Source organism: Protopterus annectens, chromosome 9.part0 (genome assembly GCF_019279795.1).
Source record: "Protopterus annectens isolate FY-2018-M chromosome 9.part0, PAN1.0, whole genome shotgun sequence".
NCBI classification, from domain to species: Eukaryota; Metazoa; Chordata; order Ceratodontiformes; family Protopteridae; genus Protopterus; species Protopterus annectens.
Window position 1 is genome coordinate 1,216,562,356 of NC_056743.1, and position 17,659 is coordinate 1,216,580,014.

General features: G+C 37.5%; 1 protein-coding gene across 1 annotated transcript in view; it reads right to left on the reverse strand.

The window, feature by feature from the left end:
- Window positions 1-17,457, reverse strand: part of LOC122810937 (chemokine-like receptor 1) — a 71,165-nt gene extending 53,708 nt beyond the window's left edge. Inside the window, exon 1 of the mRNA XM_044082467.1 lies at window positions 17,387-17,457. The gene's annotated coding sequence lies outside the window, so the exon portion shown is untranslated. The remainder of the gene's footprint in view (window positions 1-17,386) is intronic.
- Window positions 17,458-17,659: the final 202 nt, after the last annotated feature.

The window sequence follows — 17,659 nt, forward strand, 5'->3', positions numbered from 1 at the left end:
TAGGATCTGAGAATATTAATATTTATTGACATGCAACTCAACAGCCAAGCAGCAGTGGATCAAATAAAAAAAAGAAAAACCTGCTCTTCAGCAAGATAGAAATACAAACTTAAACTCCTCCTTTAATTGAATGGCAGGTACAAGAATAAGTTAAAAAGAAAAGCTTTAAGCTATAAATAAAAGGCTCAGGGATAAGCAGCAAACATAGTGGTAGTTTACCCATATTTACAACCTTATGCATGCTTCACTTCTAATATCATGTGACAGTTTAACTTTTCTAATGCATGATGTGCTTATCTAATGTGTTACTAACTGTTTACCTGATTCACCCAGTTAAACACAAGGTAGTTATGCTGAGGGGATGAGATCTCATGTCTCTGGCACAAGTTATCGTACTGAAAATGGCATCCAGTGCAATTTCTTCACAGGCACTTGAAATATGAGGTAATTAATAAGAATAATCCCAAAATGATGCTTGCCCTCTATTTGTGTCTCTGTACCAAGTACCATGCATGACTACTCCCTACAGGAATTTGACCACAATCTTCCTGTGAAAAAGAGCTTCTGCAACACCTACTGCAGTGGTCTAAAGCAAAGAACTTTTACAGAGGAAACCAGTTTCAACTTCCAATACCATCTCAGGTAATTATAACAGAGCAACCAGGCTATTACTGTGGAAGTCATTTTCTGATCATTTAGTTTAGGGCTAATGGACTCCTCTAGTGATCTCTCTTCTCATCAATTTGTTGTAGATACAGATGGCATGACTAAAAAACATTACATTTTCCACAATTGTCTGTAAATGAGGGAAGTAATGATATGGATGACACAAACGTCTGATGGTCTCTGAATAACCAATGTGGGAAACTGTTTCAACAGGTGAGTACCTAACCATAAATATGTAGGGGCAGAATTTACAAAGACCTAACTTTGACTTCAGTTTTATTTAGGTGCTTCCCACAAAGCACATTTAGTAAATATAAAAACATGTAATATAAAAAAAATATAATAAATAAGACAAACATAATCAATAAAAAACAGTTAAATGGAAAGTAGAGCTTCATTAAGTGCAAACAATGCATCTGATAAAAAAGTCTGTGTTTTTAGAGATGTAAAAAAAGCACAAGATGGAACATGAACTAGTGCTAAGGTTCTAAAAGAAAACCTTGAATAAGTATAAGTGGAATTCAAGCCTGCAGAGTCCACACTGCCACAGTGCATCTCACATTAGCAGCTAAGGGGGACTTGGCATATGTTGGCACACGTCTTCTGAGGATTCAGCAATGGGAGAACATAAAGAACTCACTGATGGTGGGTAGGGGATTGTTCCAAGGTGGACAGGGTAGGCTGCCCAGTACAAGATAGAAAGCCCATTTCCTACCACCTGACTCCTGAGAATGAACAATGAGTCACGTGGAGCAACTGGGGAGAAATTCATTAATGGGCTGTGGGGCTCTTGCCTGACCCGAGAATTCCCATCTACCATACCCTTGAAAGAAATGGATGGTCAATTGCCAATTGAACAACAGTAGTGGAGACAATGGGCAAGAAATTGGGGTGAGCAAAAAAATAAATAAATAAGAATGTATATTTCTAGGGTTCATACTGGTGGTGGTTGGAGTGATGTTATGTATTTATAGTTATATTTCAGCTGCATTAATTGGTTTATGTCACTGTATATCTGATGACTTTCCAGAATTTTTAATTGCTGATAATTCTTTTTTGTAGGGTCAGTCTATATATATATTTATAGTCTGTTATCTTCTTACAGGGTACAGTTTGAAACCAAATTCAGTGATTTACAAAGTATACAGCACACTAATAATACTTTACTGAGCTTACTGACATGCTATCGGCTTTATTGTGATCACCTCACAGAAATATCATCACAAAAGAGGGACTCCACAAGAATGCAAGCACTAATCACATTAAGAAAAAATTGCAAAAAAAGTTTTTTCTTTTTTTGCATGGGGGCAAACCACCTTCATTACCACTACTTATCCAACTATGAATTCACTCCGTCTCAGGGAACTGAGAAATACACCACAAAATCAATCTTCTGAGAAAATGGGAAAACACCCAGCAGTGTCACACACTAGTGTTTGCACGTAAAATTTGGTTGCTAGTGTTTCACAAACAAACATGGCTTCAGTTTTGCTGATTCCTGGACATTTTAGCCTGAAATGCTATGAATGCAAAAACTAACTAAAATAATAAAAATGTTGTTCCTGGCCTTTTCCAATTCATTTATAGTACACTACACCACAATTTCAGTTTCTACAACTTATCCTAGCAGACTGGATACTCACTTATCAAGACTGGTGACATATGCACTTGTTACAACTGTCTTTAAGGGAAAGGGGAATAGGAGAATCCCAGAGTCATACAGACCCATAAGTTAACTTTTATGTTGTGGATAAAATATAGACAAGGTCATCTGGGCTAAAATACTGTCAGAATTGGAAAAGTTGGGACTTGAAAGCATATATCAGCATGCATATTTTGAAAATAGATTTAGAACCACCTGTAACATCATGTTCTATAACAATATAATAACAGCATGTGACAGGGTAATACACAAAATACTCATCAATAAATTAGAACAATTAGGTATTGATGTAGTCTTTTTAAGATTGATAGCTACGTGGCTTAAAATAGGACTTGGCAAGTATCATCATGCAATTGGACAGGTGAAGTTCTAGGTGACAATCAGAGTATCCCACAGGTACTTGTTTAGGCTGTATGTTTCAGATATACCTTTTTCATCTGAGATGTTCTACAGTGAGTATGCAGATGACATGAAAATGATTTCATCTGTTACAGATAGGGCATGTCTGTAAAATACCTTGATTAAACTGACCATCTGAGCATGGAGGAATAACATGCAGATAAATAGATCAAAAACAAATCATATGAGACTTGGGAGACAGACTAAAAGATGGATATTTAAAGCAACACATGGTGATTGAAACTATAGATTCATTAAGGGACCTGGGTGCATTGTTTGAGTTTTTCTAATTATATCAACTAATTGGATAATGAAAGTTATATAACTATAGGTTGTATAAAAAGATTTATAAAGTCTAGGAAATCAGAAACTATGAAATCATTGCTTGCTAGTTACACTAGACTCAAACTTGAGTATGGAATAACAATATGAACAATTTATTGAAAGGCAAGTAAATTGGAAAGAGTAGAGAGGAAATATACCAAAGGCATCCATGGATGTGAAAATTTAAGTTATTATGAAAGACTAAGATATCTGAACTTGTACAGTGTCTCATATAGACATTTAAGAGGAGATCTTATTCAGGTATATAGAACATTCAGAAACAACTAATTCTGGCAATGTTTGGGGTTATCAGAAAGTAGTAGAAAATCATCTGGCAATCTATGTAGAAGATTCTATAGGACTGACAAGTGTACTAATTAGTTTTCTGTCAGAATAGCTGATACATGGAATAGATCAACAAATTACATTAAAGCAAGCACTAATTTTGATATTTTTAAGAACAAAATGGATTTTATTATGGGAATAATTATTTTGATATATTGGCAGGCTAGAAGGGCATTATTGCCTATGCCTGAAATATTTGTGTATATATATATATATATATATATATATATATATATATATATATAAGAGAGAGAGAGATGCATCTACTTATGTGATATGCTTGGGCTGCTGTGCCATGTGGTCTGGTAAAAGGATTACTGTACCTTCAGAAGTCGCTGACATTCATGATATCACTATATATTAATTTCCATCTCTTCTGACCAGTTAATTTGCTGGTCCTTGGCCTGCAGTTCCGTAAGATTATGGTACATTTGTCCATCATATTAACACAGTATGTCATCCCCAAGATAAACTCAATCTACATACAGGAAAATGGTAAAGGCTTTAGTCACAAAAATGGCTGAACCATTACATCATCAAACTATTAAACATCAAAGCTCAAGTCTGGGCTGACTGGAAAGCCAACTTCTCTACTCAGTCTAGGGAACATAATAGTTCACTCCTATTCTGGGATCAATAAGAAAAGAAAAAAGAGGTTAAGGTTAAAACATCTATCACATATATATATATATATATATATATATATATATATATATATATATATAAGCCAAGAGCCAAACACTTTAGCAACTCTGAACAGTCCCAAAGTGAGGTGCACCAGAGACAACATATCGGAATACTTTTTACCTTAATACTGCATCATGCTTTCTCTTTAATTATTTATGTTTAATTATTTATGTTTGTCATCCAGGGCAGAGCACTGATCCACGTGGCTTCTTTTTTCCACACTCAGTTTTAGAGCACTATCTGGTGAAGTGATTTCCTGAGAATTATAATGGCGGCTGAGGGAAGCAACCACTGAACTACAGGAAGCAGCTTATTAACAGCTGATATCCATAATATTCTTCACTAACTACAAGATTTTTTTCTATTCCAACAGCAATTTTCACATACTATTCTTACTAATATTTGCAATGGCAGCTAGATGATCATGAAGCTCTCCCTATCTATTTCAAAAAGTCTCAGTTTTAATATTTATGAAATTATTTGTCCATTTGACCTCTAGCTTGAATGCTGGATCAGACAGTTTATACCCCAGATTTCTAACTTCCTAAAACAAGTTGTTGGACTTACTATATTCATTATGATGCATGTTTTGTTACACTCTCCTTATCTACTGCATACTTTACCTCAATTTAGAGGAGGTGCCTCTCCTAAGTCTGGAGAGCTGCAAGTGTTTGGAAATCTCAGAACCCAGTAGCTCCACCCACTCTCTCCAACAGGATGAAGCCAGTGTTTTAGAGAGAGATAAGACCACATACACATATTGTCTCCTTACAGGAAACAGCATGATTTTCATTTGGGCCATGGACAATAGCTACTGCCTGGTATAATACATACACTATATTTAAAGAGCCACAGTGGCCAAAGAAGCTGATAAAAACATATGCTTTTATTATACTGTGATGTTTTTCTATACAGCGCCAATGTCTTTGTAACACATTAAGCTGTTAGTATTATTTTATAATCTATCCTACTCCAAAGAGTAGTCCCACAACAGTGTCATTTCCTCACGTAGGCTAAACAGCATATTCTCAGTCTCAGCCATGATGTGCACAGTAGCTGTCTGGACCTGGGTCAATACCCTAAACATCTGCTAACTTATGCCAAGTGTGACACCCATGTCAGGAAATTACCTGTAGTCATAGCAGCTATGTCCACCTACATGTCTGTCCTGTATGATGGGTGCTCAGAGGCAGTGCAGCTCACAGATGCCATCTGGGGTGGTAGCTCTAGTTTAGCCTTGGTCAGGCTATCATGAACAAAATCTTCAGTGCTAAACCCAAGTGATGCTGTAAGATAACTTTTTCTCTTCACTGTCATGTGCAGGGGTTTGTATGCATGCCCTCTAATGTTAATATAGCTAACAGTGCTACAGTATCATGAAACTGTGTCTTGTGCATGGTGCCTTCATTGCTAATCACAGGAATGTGATGACCTGTTGTGCTAGACCCTCCACCAATGGGAAATGTCAAAGCATAAAGATAACATACATGTGGCACTACTGAGACATAAGCGTTAGTCCCCTTAACATGTAGTACACATGCTGGCATGTTATATGCCTCTCTATTTACATAATTTACATGTAAGCATACTGGCACACATATACCTTGTAGCACAGTGTTGTATGCCACATGTATCAAATGAGACACTGAGGTTAGGTATTCGTTCATGCCATTTATTGTACATAAACACATCAGGACCTGTAACTGGAACATATACTTTGAATTTCATAAGCTAACTGACTGACTTGTTACTTCAAATGCACTCTTATGTGCATCTCCATTCATGCCTGCACTCACTATGACTGACTATACAAAATGGCATTGATCTTGCACATGCTCAGTAATTTATATGCACATGCCATCAAACTACATTGGCTGACAAGGTAAATACACGCAATGATCTACATCCTCCCTCTTTGATTTGTTCAGAATGTAAGAGGAGAACAAGATATTTTACAAGCTAGATATCACATCAACATTTAACAACAAATGAATTGAAGTCCAACTGACTGTGTATTTTGGACCGGGTCTGGAAATTCTACTCGATCTAGTCACATAAAAAATTTGACTGGGTTTAGCAACAGAGACACTATCTGGGGATTCTTTTACAGTTGGAATTTTGGGAATTATGTCAGGATTGCTTAAAGAAAGTACACTGTCCTCTGGAAATTGAACAAGTGTTAAGTTATTCTGAGAAATAGAGTCATTGGCACAGGTGATCGGCTGCATCACAGGTTCAGAGACTGGTAGTATGTGCCTTTGATTCTTTATGAAATCCATTCCTTCAGATTGTACAATGTAAGGTCTCTGTTCATCACAAATATTCTTGATGATTCCCACTCAGCCATATCCTTTAGCTGTTTGCATTCTCACAATCTCTCCCTGTCTTAATGGTGTGAGAGGTTTGCTGGATTTATCATAGTACAACTTTTGTGACTGGTGATTTTTCAAAAGTTGAGTCTTGACCATTCTGTTGTTCTTTGCATTTGGTAGCAATGTTGTTTACTCATTAGAAGAGTTGTTCTAGTCTGTCTGGACATTAATCCCTGAGGAGGTGAGCTAAGCAAATTATCTTGAGGAATGTTTCTGAGATTAAGTAGGTTAAGAAAAACATCAGTGCCGTCTCTCTTAGATTTTTCTAAGTACTTCACACTTTGAACTGCACGCTCAGCTAATCCATTGGACTGTGGGTACTCAGGACTACTAGTAACATGGACAAAGTCCCAAGACACAGCACATTTCTTGGACAGTTGACTTGTAAACTGTGCACCATTGTCAGATATGACTTTGTGCGGACTACCATGGACAGAAAAATGTCTCTTCAACTTTGTAATGACACTGCTAGACATTAAGTTAGGAAGAAGGTAAATTTCAAACCAACTTGAGTAAGAGTCTACTAAAACTAAATAATGTTGACCATTTCATTCAAAAATATCAGTAGAAACCGTCAACCATGGTAATTCAGGAATCTTGTTTAGCTGAAGTGGGTTTTTGTGTTGGTGCGATTTAGTGCTGTTCCAAATTGAACACGCTAGAGTTTCCTTCTCTATATCTTTTGACATAGAAGGCCAAAATACTATACTTCTTGCCCCTCTTTTGGTAGAATCTCTACCTGGGTGACCACGATGCAAAATTTTGATATATTCCTGTTGTAATGCTAAAGGAATTACCACTTTTGGACCTTTCATGATGATTCCATTTTCCATCAGAAGCTCATCTCTGTAAGGAAAATACTTCTGCATGTCAAGTGGTAAACTGGTTTGTTGTGCTGGCCATCCTTGACTGATAACATGCTTTAGCTTCTGGAGAACTGGATTTAAAGCTATATGATTTCTGACTTCATCAAGACGGGATGAGGAATAATTTCTGACTTCCATGACTCCCATAACTTCAAAGTCTGCTTTCTCATTGTCATACTGTTCTGTTGTTTGTCTGGGTGCTCTTGACAAAGCATCAGCAAGGTATAGAAATGTATAGAAAATGTTGAAATTCTACTTTTGCAATTTTAACATCATGCACTGCAAGCGTGATGGGGCTGTATGTATTGTTTTTTTTTCAGAATTGTCACTAAAGGTTGGTGATCAGTCTCTATTTGAACAGGTCTGCCACAAATACAATCACTGAACTTCACACATGCGAGCACTACCGCCAAAAGCTCTTTTTCAATTTGTGCATACTGCATTTCAGTTTGGGCTAAAGTTCTGGATGCATAAGGTACTGGTATGGCTTCCTGAAGACATGCTGCACCAAGACCATACTTTAAAGCATCACACAAAAGAGTTACAAGTTTGTGAACATCATAATAACTCAATGTGGGTGGACTGGTAATTTTATGTTTCAGAATGTCAAATGCTTTTTGGTGTTTTTCCAACCAGGACCAGTTTACATTTTTGCATGTCAACTCATGTTACGGTGCTGAAAGCTCACTCAGATCTGAGACAAACTTTCCTAAATAGTTGATCATATCAAGAAAACATTGTAGAGATGTGACATTTATTGGAACTGGCATCTCAGGAATTGCTGCTTTCTTAGAAGGATCTGGTTGTAAGCTAGAACTGGTAAACAAATGACCCGCATAAGTTATTTCTTTCTGTTTGAATTTGCATTTCTGAGGATTCAGTTTAAGATGTACTTCACGTGCATGGTCTAGAACTTTCTTGAGGTTTCTATCATGTTCGTCTTCACCATTGCACCTACAATAATGTCAACTACTATGACAGCAGATGGATAACCAGAAAAAATTTGCTCCATTGCATGTTGAAATACTTCAGTAGCAGAATTTATCCCACATGGCATTCTCAAAAATCTGTATCTACCAAATGGTGTACTGAAAGTGGTTAACAATGAAGATTTGTGACCCAGCAAAATTTGCCAAAAGGAATTTTTTGCATCTAAAACTGAAAAAATAGTGGCATTTGGCATGAGAGCAGCTACTTCTTCTATTGTGCACATCAGATGATGAGGATATTTAAGTGCTTTGTTTAAGTCTCTCAGATCAATACATATTTGAATACCATCTGAGATTTTTTTATGAGCTATGACCATGGAGGATACCCATTCAGTCGGTTCATTTGCCAGAGTTAGGACACCCAGATTCACCATTTTGTCAAGTTCTGCTTTTACTTTGCTTTGCATTGCTACCGGAACCTTCCCTGCTAGTCTGACAACTGGACTTACTTCATGATTTAACTTCATGGAATATGTGACTGGAAGTTTGCCAAGCTCATCTTTGAAAATATCAGCATATTCACTAAAAATATTCTGTGTAAAACTATCAGTGTTGTTAAGACATATATGGTGGACCTCTTTATTAAATGAAATAGGTCCCATTGTCAAACTAACTTTCAGGCCTAACAGTGACTGCATGTGTCTTTTGACTACCTAAAACAGCAAGTCATAGCTGTTCCAGCAGAATAGCATGTAAGAACTACTGCGTCATCATTTTGAATTTCTTCACCACCATAAGCAACAAGTTTTGCACACTTTGCTGAAACAGGTTTCTCACCAGTTTTTACTTTAGCAAACATTTGTGCTGATATAACATTGCTCTTGGATCCATTGTCTGCTTTAAGCTCTATAGGTTTCCCTTTAATCTGTACAATACAAAATATTTCACTCTTTGCTGCCAACTGATAATCTACTGTGTTAGCTGTTTCATCGATCACAGAGACATCAACATAGAAAGTTTGCTCACAGCTCTCTATCTGATCTACTTGCTTCTTCAGATACTCTCTTTTAATAAAAGTATGTGCCACTTTAGACTTACAAAGCCTTTTGAAATGATTCCACCTTTTACATTTGTAACACAGCTGACCAAAAGCTAAGCACCTCTCTCATTTAGGTTCATGACTGCCTCCACAATTACGACAGTTAACAATGAGGTTGTTTGCTACACCCTTTGGTGTATAGTTCTTTTTCATCTTAGCTTTATGTTGTACACTGTCAACATTTGCACTGGCAGATACTGCATGCATGCTTTTCTCATTTGTAAGCATATTTGTATGCTTTTCTGTAAGCTCATGTATTTGACAAATCTCGATAGCTTTGCTCAACATTAAATCACTATTGTGAAGCAAAATCCTTCTGACTGCATCATTAGTAACACCACACACAAGCCTGTCTTTTATCAACTCATGTCGTAAGTCACCAAATCTGCACATTTTGCTTTATTTTTTAACTCAATAATATATGCTGCTATAGTTTCACCTGGCTTTTGATTTCTTGTATAACACATTTTCCATTCCACTGTAATATTCATTTAAGGGTTACACATTTCTCTAAATTTATGTTTTAAGCACTTAGGATCCTCCCGCATTTCAGCCTTTATCACAATATGGCAGTTCTCCTCCTCCCCTGCATGCACATTAGGTGCATACACAAATGAATGTTCCCTCCCAATGGCTTCTGAGCCAGCTAAATTAAGAAGTATGAATGCCTTCGTATGTGCGTCTTTATCAGAAAATGCAGCCTGTATGAAAATATCATATTCTTGCTTAAACACTCACCAATTCTTAGCAATATTATTATCAAACACCAGCAGTCCAGGTCTGCAAAATCCCTCTACCATAACAACAACATTTGTTTAACTATAACTATAGACCAGGTACTTGTAATTATGCCCAACTGTACAACAATCGTTCTTAAAAAGCTTCACTTAAACACTACAAACATTGTGAACATTCCAGAAACTTTGGATACTTCAAAATGTTTTAGCTAATGTGCAAAAGTAGAACATTGCAAAAATATTTGGTCGTTTTACCCTTTTCGTACATTTTTAACACTTTGGAAATTATTTCAAACACTTCTGTAATTAATTATAATATTTTTATCAGTATGTCAGACATTTTGTTTATCTCAGTAATTATTTTGAATGTGTTGAATGCTTCACCACTTATTCAGTGACTGAAAAATCATTTAAATGAGTTTAAGTACCTTTGAATAACTGCTGACCTGTTTGCGAGTTGCCTCCTGTATATTTCTCCACTTCTGACTGTGAGCCTCATGGTTTGCAAACCTGAAGATGCTTCAGATCCCATTCTGACATCATGTTGCATGTCTCATTTATCAAATGAGGCACTGAGGCAGGGTATTCATTCAAGTCATTTATTATACATAAACACATCAGGAGCTGTAACTGGAACATATGCTTCAAAACTTCATATGTTAACTGACTGACTTGTTACTTTAAACACACTTGCATGTGTATCTTCCTTTATGCCTGCACTCACTCTGACTGACTATACAAATGTCAATGATCTTGTACATGCTCAGTAATTTATATGCACGTGCTATCTAGCTACAGTGGCTGACTAGGTACAATACACACAATGGTCTACACAAAGGGTATTGCAGTCACAGCCTCAATGTATCTGGAGAACACATCTGTAGTTGTATTGTGATAAATAATCCCTTCACATATGTGAGCAAGTATACAATAGTGGTAGGACATACTAAGACTAACTGATGACCCTGAGACACACCCTAATCCTGTCCTACTAAAACAGCCTACAGCACTGATGTCCTGCATCATAGCCTAACATACCTGGTCCAAAAAAGGTTTATCTGCTTTACACTGTCAAGAATACACATGTTATGTGTACATAGGGCCTGCAGTAACACCTCTAGCTCTGGTATGGGGAACTTTTCCAGTCATTGGTGTTCTCTTAGTCCTATGATAAGATGCGTGCACCTGTGAGCAACATGTGATCAATTTGTGTATATGCATGACTGTCTTTGGCAAATCACTATGTCTCAGCACTGTTCCCCTACTTCCGTTTGGTAGCTATATAACTGCCTGCTAATGTGCTGCCATCATTTCCACCCCAGGGTCTGACAGTAGCAATGAGCATGTAATCAGCAGGCCTCCTTTCCTTTGTAGCATGTTTTACAGTCTGTATGTATGTGCTACAGTGTACTCCTTCACCCCAACTACTGGATAGTAAGTTGTCATGCCCTTGTGCTCTGTGCCCTTGTCAATGTGAGCCCCTCTGCAGCAAGACAATAACCTGTTATGCCCTTGATCTTTGTTCCCTGTCAGTGTGAGCACCTGTCTCCACAGCAGATCAGTAACTTGCCTTGCCCTTGTGTTCTGCCCCCTATCAGGGTGAGCAGCTGCCCCAACAGCTGGCCACTAATCAATTGTCATGTCACTTTGCTCTCATCCTTGTCAGGGTGAACACCCCCCACAGAAGGACAGCAATTTCTCTTGCCTCTGGGCAATAATACCTCAATCAGTCTATTGTTCAGTATCTGTTCCTTTTGCTTCCATGAACTCATGTGTGCACTTTGCAGCCCTGAGTTACATTACCAGTTGTCTTATCTGTTTTCAGTATGACTATAGAGCTATTTATTCACTCAATTCCTGTCCTTGTGTTGCTTATCAGAATGCATTCTCCTGCAGTATAGTGAACACAATTTTTATCATGTTAAAACAGTCCTCATAGCATTTTAAGTGAGGTGAGTTAGTGGGATTGTCTCTGAATTGCTGCTTTAATGCATTACAGTGTCACCCACAATCAGTGTTACCTTGCTTATCCTTGCCTGAGATTGCATGTGCACAGTGAACTAATGTAATGAAACAGGAAATCCTGTCACACCACCGCTGTGTGCTAATAATACTTTCCATCATGCACCCTTGGTACCCAACAATACGTATCACAGGGTGCCATAACATGTGGCCATGCATATGGGCCTACCCCATTTTTCTCCTCATTCTGAGCTAGTTAGTAGATATCGTCTCTTCAGGTGCTGGGTTCAGCAGGGCTCCTGCCTTGTGTGACCAGGGGGCTAAAATCTTTATTTTATTGATAAGAATTACAGGGAGTACATAGTGAGAGGTTTATAGGGAGTGCCTGCTGAAAGGATTATAGGGAAGGTCTGTTTACTGAATTATAGGGAGTGTCTGCTGAGACATGATAGCCTCATGTATAAACCCAAGGCTCTGCATCAGCTTTTCAGTACAATGAGTGATGCCAATGGCAACACCCACTCAGGTGAGCTGTGCAGTCATAGATACAGTGACTTACAGGGTCGCCACCCTGAGCTGCTCCATCAGTGGGAGACATTGTTTACGGAGTGAAGGCTACCATTCTACAGTAAGTGTTTATGTGGTTGTACTTTGCATTTTCTGCACATTGCCTACTGTGGTCTTTCCTTTCTGTTGACAGGACAAATGTAACTGATTATTGAATGTTTTATACTTTATAATAGGAAATGATATTGCTTTAAAGTTGGAGGCCTGTCTGAGGAGAAGTGACAGGCTCTCAATGTGGTAGGGTAAGGTTAGTATGTAGATGTGTACTAATGTGCTGTATTTTTTCTCATGCTCTTGTTTGTGCCCTCTTTCTATTAGTTCAGCTGGGGTGCAGAATATGGTGCTTTGGTATTTACCAGCGTCTGTACCCGCTGACATGCCTGCTATAGGATCCCTCGCAGTCACTAGGTCTGCCTGTTTGCAGGGAGATGAAGGATACTCTACAGAAAGTAAGTCTCTGAAAAGCATCTCTCAGAATGCAGAAGCATGTTTTTTTTGTTTTTTGTTTTTTTTTTTTCTAGAAAAAAAAAATTCAGTCAATGGAACTTGCTAGCAGCAGAACTAGTGTCTTTATTACACAGCTGAGAGACATAAGAAAGAAAAGAAGGGAAAAAGGAAGAAAGGCAGGGAAGGTGAAGAGGGTAAGTGGAGATGAGAAGGAGGTTGTGGCACTAGTCTTTTTATGCTGGCTAATGCTTTTGTCTTATTTAGGTGACAAAATAATCAGACAAGAGACATCACTGCCGCTCAGTATACAATGAAGGCAAAATTTCATTGCAAATGTAAATCAGAAAAACATAAAGTGCTGATATTAAGACCAATAATCATGAAATTCAGTATAAGATAATACTATATGTTAGATTTACAAAAAAGGTTTATTCTTCAACTGCCTCATGAAAATGAGTGGGGGAAAGAGCTTACAAGAACTACAAGCTCAAAAATGTCATAACGCCTCAACAGGTAAGGGTTTAATTCCTGCAATCCCATTTGCTACCCTCATAGGATAAACGTTCAGACCTTTGAATGAGTAAAAATAGAGTGTGTACAGCCATAAACATGGAATATGGAATACTGTTTGGGTATGTGACTTTTCAGAATGGCAGTCAGCTGGCTATATGCTACACGTTTCCAGGGGCTTCAAAGGCAGTATTAGTAGTACCAGTGGTACCATCATGCAAAACAGTCCTGTGTCTGTGTGGTAACTGTTGCAACCTTATCTGTACTTGCAATGATGAAAACAAAAGCTTCCTTCCCCATTTATCAAGATTTGTTCAATCAGATGTTAAATGCAGCAGTATGCTATAGGAAATGGTAAAAGGAACCTAAAAACTGTAGTCAGTATTACACCCAGAGAAATGGGTAAATGTATTTCAGATCTTGACTGATTAACTACTAAAGTGTTCGGTCCCCATGCAAGCTCCTTAGTAGCACTGTTGGAAAACACATTGTGACTCCATTATTGTGACTCCATTATTTTTAGAGCTTTTCACTAAAAGTAATCCTTTAACAACTATATGTTTTTTGAAATAGCTGTAAGTATCTTGCTCGCCATTCTCTCAAAGAAAAAACAAAACAAGGCTTATAACACATAGGGAATTGACTGCTTATTGTAAAAGAAAAGAGAGATGTGAGAAAATACTGAATATTCCTGTTCTTTTCAATCTCATTAAAAGACGTGACGTTTTGCAATTCAGGTGAATTCAAAATTAATATAGCTTATATGGGATTTGTAGTGATGAGGGTATGTTTGGCTGATATGACAGGCAACATTTTTATCAACAATGAATCGTGAGTCAAAGTTTACAATGAACTACTAGCTATCTGCTGCCAGATTTTATATTGTGGGTGAGGAATTGTGTTTCTGCAGTTAATGGCAAAGAAAAAAATAACATATAACTAAACAGGATGCATAAATAGAAAAGTAGTGAGATAAAAGAGGCTGTCCTAGTCTTTCCTACATACAGAAGGCAAATGGTGGACTTGATTTTAATCATTTATGACACACACAGGCAAAACTCAGAAAATATTCTGATAACAGATTCTAAAGCTCACATTAGGCAAGTGATTACAAGATAATCTTTCATCTGGTCACTGCAGATTACTTACTATCCCTGTCCATAAGGGCTGTAAGGCCTGACCCAGGGTAAATTTATAGCTACTTATCTTACATCTAAATTAGATTTACTTTGCTTGTTATGGAAAGGGAGATTATTGTAGAAGTGAGGGGTCCTTTGGGAGAGGCATTTGTTTCACGAGCAGGTCCTATTTGTTTTGCAGTTTAGGTTTAGATCCCTAGTCTGGGTATTTGAAGTGTTGGCAGATCAGTCTGTTTGACCTCTGTAGACTGCATTGGGTCCCTACCCAGTGAATAAGCAATTTTATTAAATAAAAGCAAGTCCTTCTTCTTCTTCCCTACCCCTCATTAAGTCTGTTCCATGCATATTTAAAATCCAATATTTCTAAAACTATTACATACATAGAAAGACTAGTCCAATTAACAACCATTATTTCTGCAAAGTAATACCTCCTTATGACTCTCTTAAGCCACCCACCTTGCATCTTCAAATTATGTCTTCTTGTGTTTGAACTTCCCAGAGTTCATTGCTGAACTCAAGTCAAATGCACCACAAGAGAGGCCTGTTGATTACAGTCTCCTGTTTCCTTTCTTAGCAGTATGCACAGAAATAGAAAGAAAAACAAATATGATAAGAAAGCATGTAGAAAGAATAACAATTACTTAAAGATGGGGAATAACATGACCATGGGCAAACAAGAAGGTTCAACGATAGACAAGTTACTTAACCATGAAATCCAAAATCCGTAGTGCTAAAATCATGGACTGAAAATGCCAAAAAAAATGCATTATCATATTCTTTATATCAGGTAACTACCACATTAACAATACATCCCTAAAGGATAACTGAGTTGTTCGGGATTTGGGAACTTATGTGGACATTGACCTAACTTTTGACCAACATATGTCCATTGCTTTAAGAAAGTCCTTCTATATTGCATAGTTTATAAAATAGGGATTGTGTCTAATTGTGTCTAATTCTGTATAATTCTTGGGATGTCATTGTCCCTCTTTAATCAGCTCTCATTAGGCCAATCATTTAATGTAATTCCCACTATGACATGTATCTGCCAAGACACATGCAACAACTGGAACGGACATGAAGATAACCTATTAAAAGGATACAAGGCCTACATGTCATACATGGACTGACTCAGAGCCCTGTCACTTTATTCAGTATCTTTCTGACTGCTAAGAGGTGACCTGTGTCTGGTATACAAGGTATCCTCCAACCTAATGCTGAGGAATTTACTATCTTCACCAAGTCAAATGGCATCAGAAGTACTTGTTCTAGGGACCTAAACCTCTGGAAATTTATGCAGTTTCAGTGGCTGCAAAATGTTTAATGACTTCTAAGATGCATTTTCAGTTACAACTTCAGTTACCTGACTTTTTCATCACAACAAAAGTAATTTAGTTGCTATGCTAAAATGCAATAGGATGTACTCTCCCTCACTACAGAATAATGCATTTCTAGAGTAATTTTAATATTTAGCTAAGTCTTACATGAATATTTAACTAGACTGTGTATTATTAACTTACACACACTCTCTAATGGTTACCCTTCACTTCTACTAGTCTCCATAAAGACTCATTTAGCGCATCTATTCACCGCCAATGTCTTTATTTTGTGGGAATTATCAATGTAGATTTTCAGAACCACTTTCTAATCCACAGTCACAATACTTTGCATTCTGCTGCACTAGTTCTGACAGTGTTGTTCCAACTTCCACAGAGGTGGGGATGCTGAATATTCTTTGACAGACTAGAAGACAGTTTTCAAGAGATCAGCCAAATACCACTCTCTGCCAAGACTTCCCATTCAGATAACCTGCCAGCTGAAAACCACACAGTAAACCAAAGATAGAGAGCTAACCAGCAGGGGAAAAAAAATTCTTCTAAGATACTCCTTCATTAACCCTTAAGGTAACATTCCAATCTTTCTTTTCTTTTCTGTCTACCTGCAAGCAATTTCTAAACCCAGGACACCAAAATTCCTATACTTGTGAGATGCCCTCTGCCCTCCAACTCACTCTAATGCCTACATTATGTGTTAGGACACTGGATATGAATAATGATTGCTTCCCTGTCGAACCACATTCAGGAATAAGGTTGGACAGGACAGTGCTTTGACACAAGTGTACATCCATGCAAGCAGGCTCAGGTTTGGTAATTCAGAACTACGATCCTATATGTGGTTATGCTACCAGGCTATGGCAGATTGACATGGTTACTAAGATATTACTACTGGGGGGGAGGGGCATTCTGATGTTAGACTGCTCAGCATATGTAAATACTCAGTATGATGCTTAAGGTGTGGAATTCACAGGCTAGCAGATAAAAGAAAATGAATGCCCAGCACAGATGTGAAACAACAGTTTTTGTGGTGCTGTTGGAACACATTTTTCCAAACCCTGAATGTACAGAAGCCTACCTGTTTTGAATGGTAGTCATGGTTAAAAGAAAGAGGTAACAATAACAAAACTGCAGACACTATAAAGGCAATATGTTGTGAGTGCACATAGTTCCCAAAAGTAAAATGCATCAATATATTGAAATTCCATCCAAATGCTCAGTATAAAGAAAACATTGTGTCATCTTCTCCAATACAGCAAATTCAAAGTAAGTCAAATGTACATTTCTTAAAAATATGCAACAATTTAAAAAGAAAGAACCTATTCCACATGTTTTCTTACCTTGCTGATACTATACAGGATTCACTTGTGCCTTCTTTGACAATTACTTTCCAATATGCCTGACATTGCTGTCTTCTCTAAAGGAAGGCTTGTGGTTTTAATCTGGTTTTACTTGTCAGCATCAGCGGTTAATAAGGCCAAGAAAAGCATTTCCTGCTCCTAGTTGCATAAATGAGTGCACATGCATACGTGTTTCTTTTGCTACAAAAATGTATAACCTCACAGAGTATGATGCTTATTTTATTTTATTGTTATTTTATATACCCTTTGTTG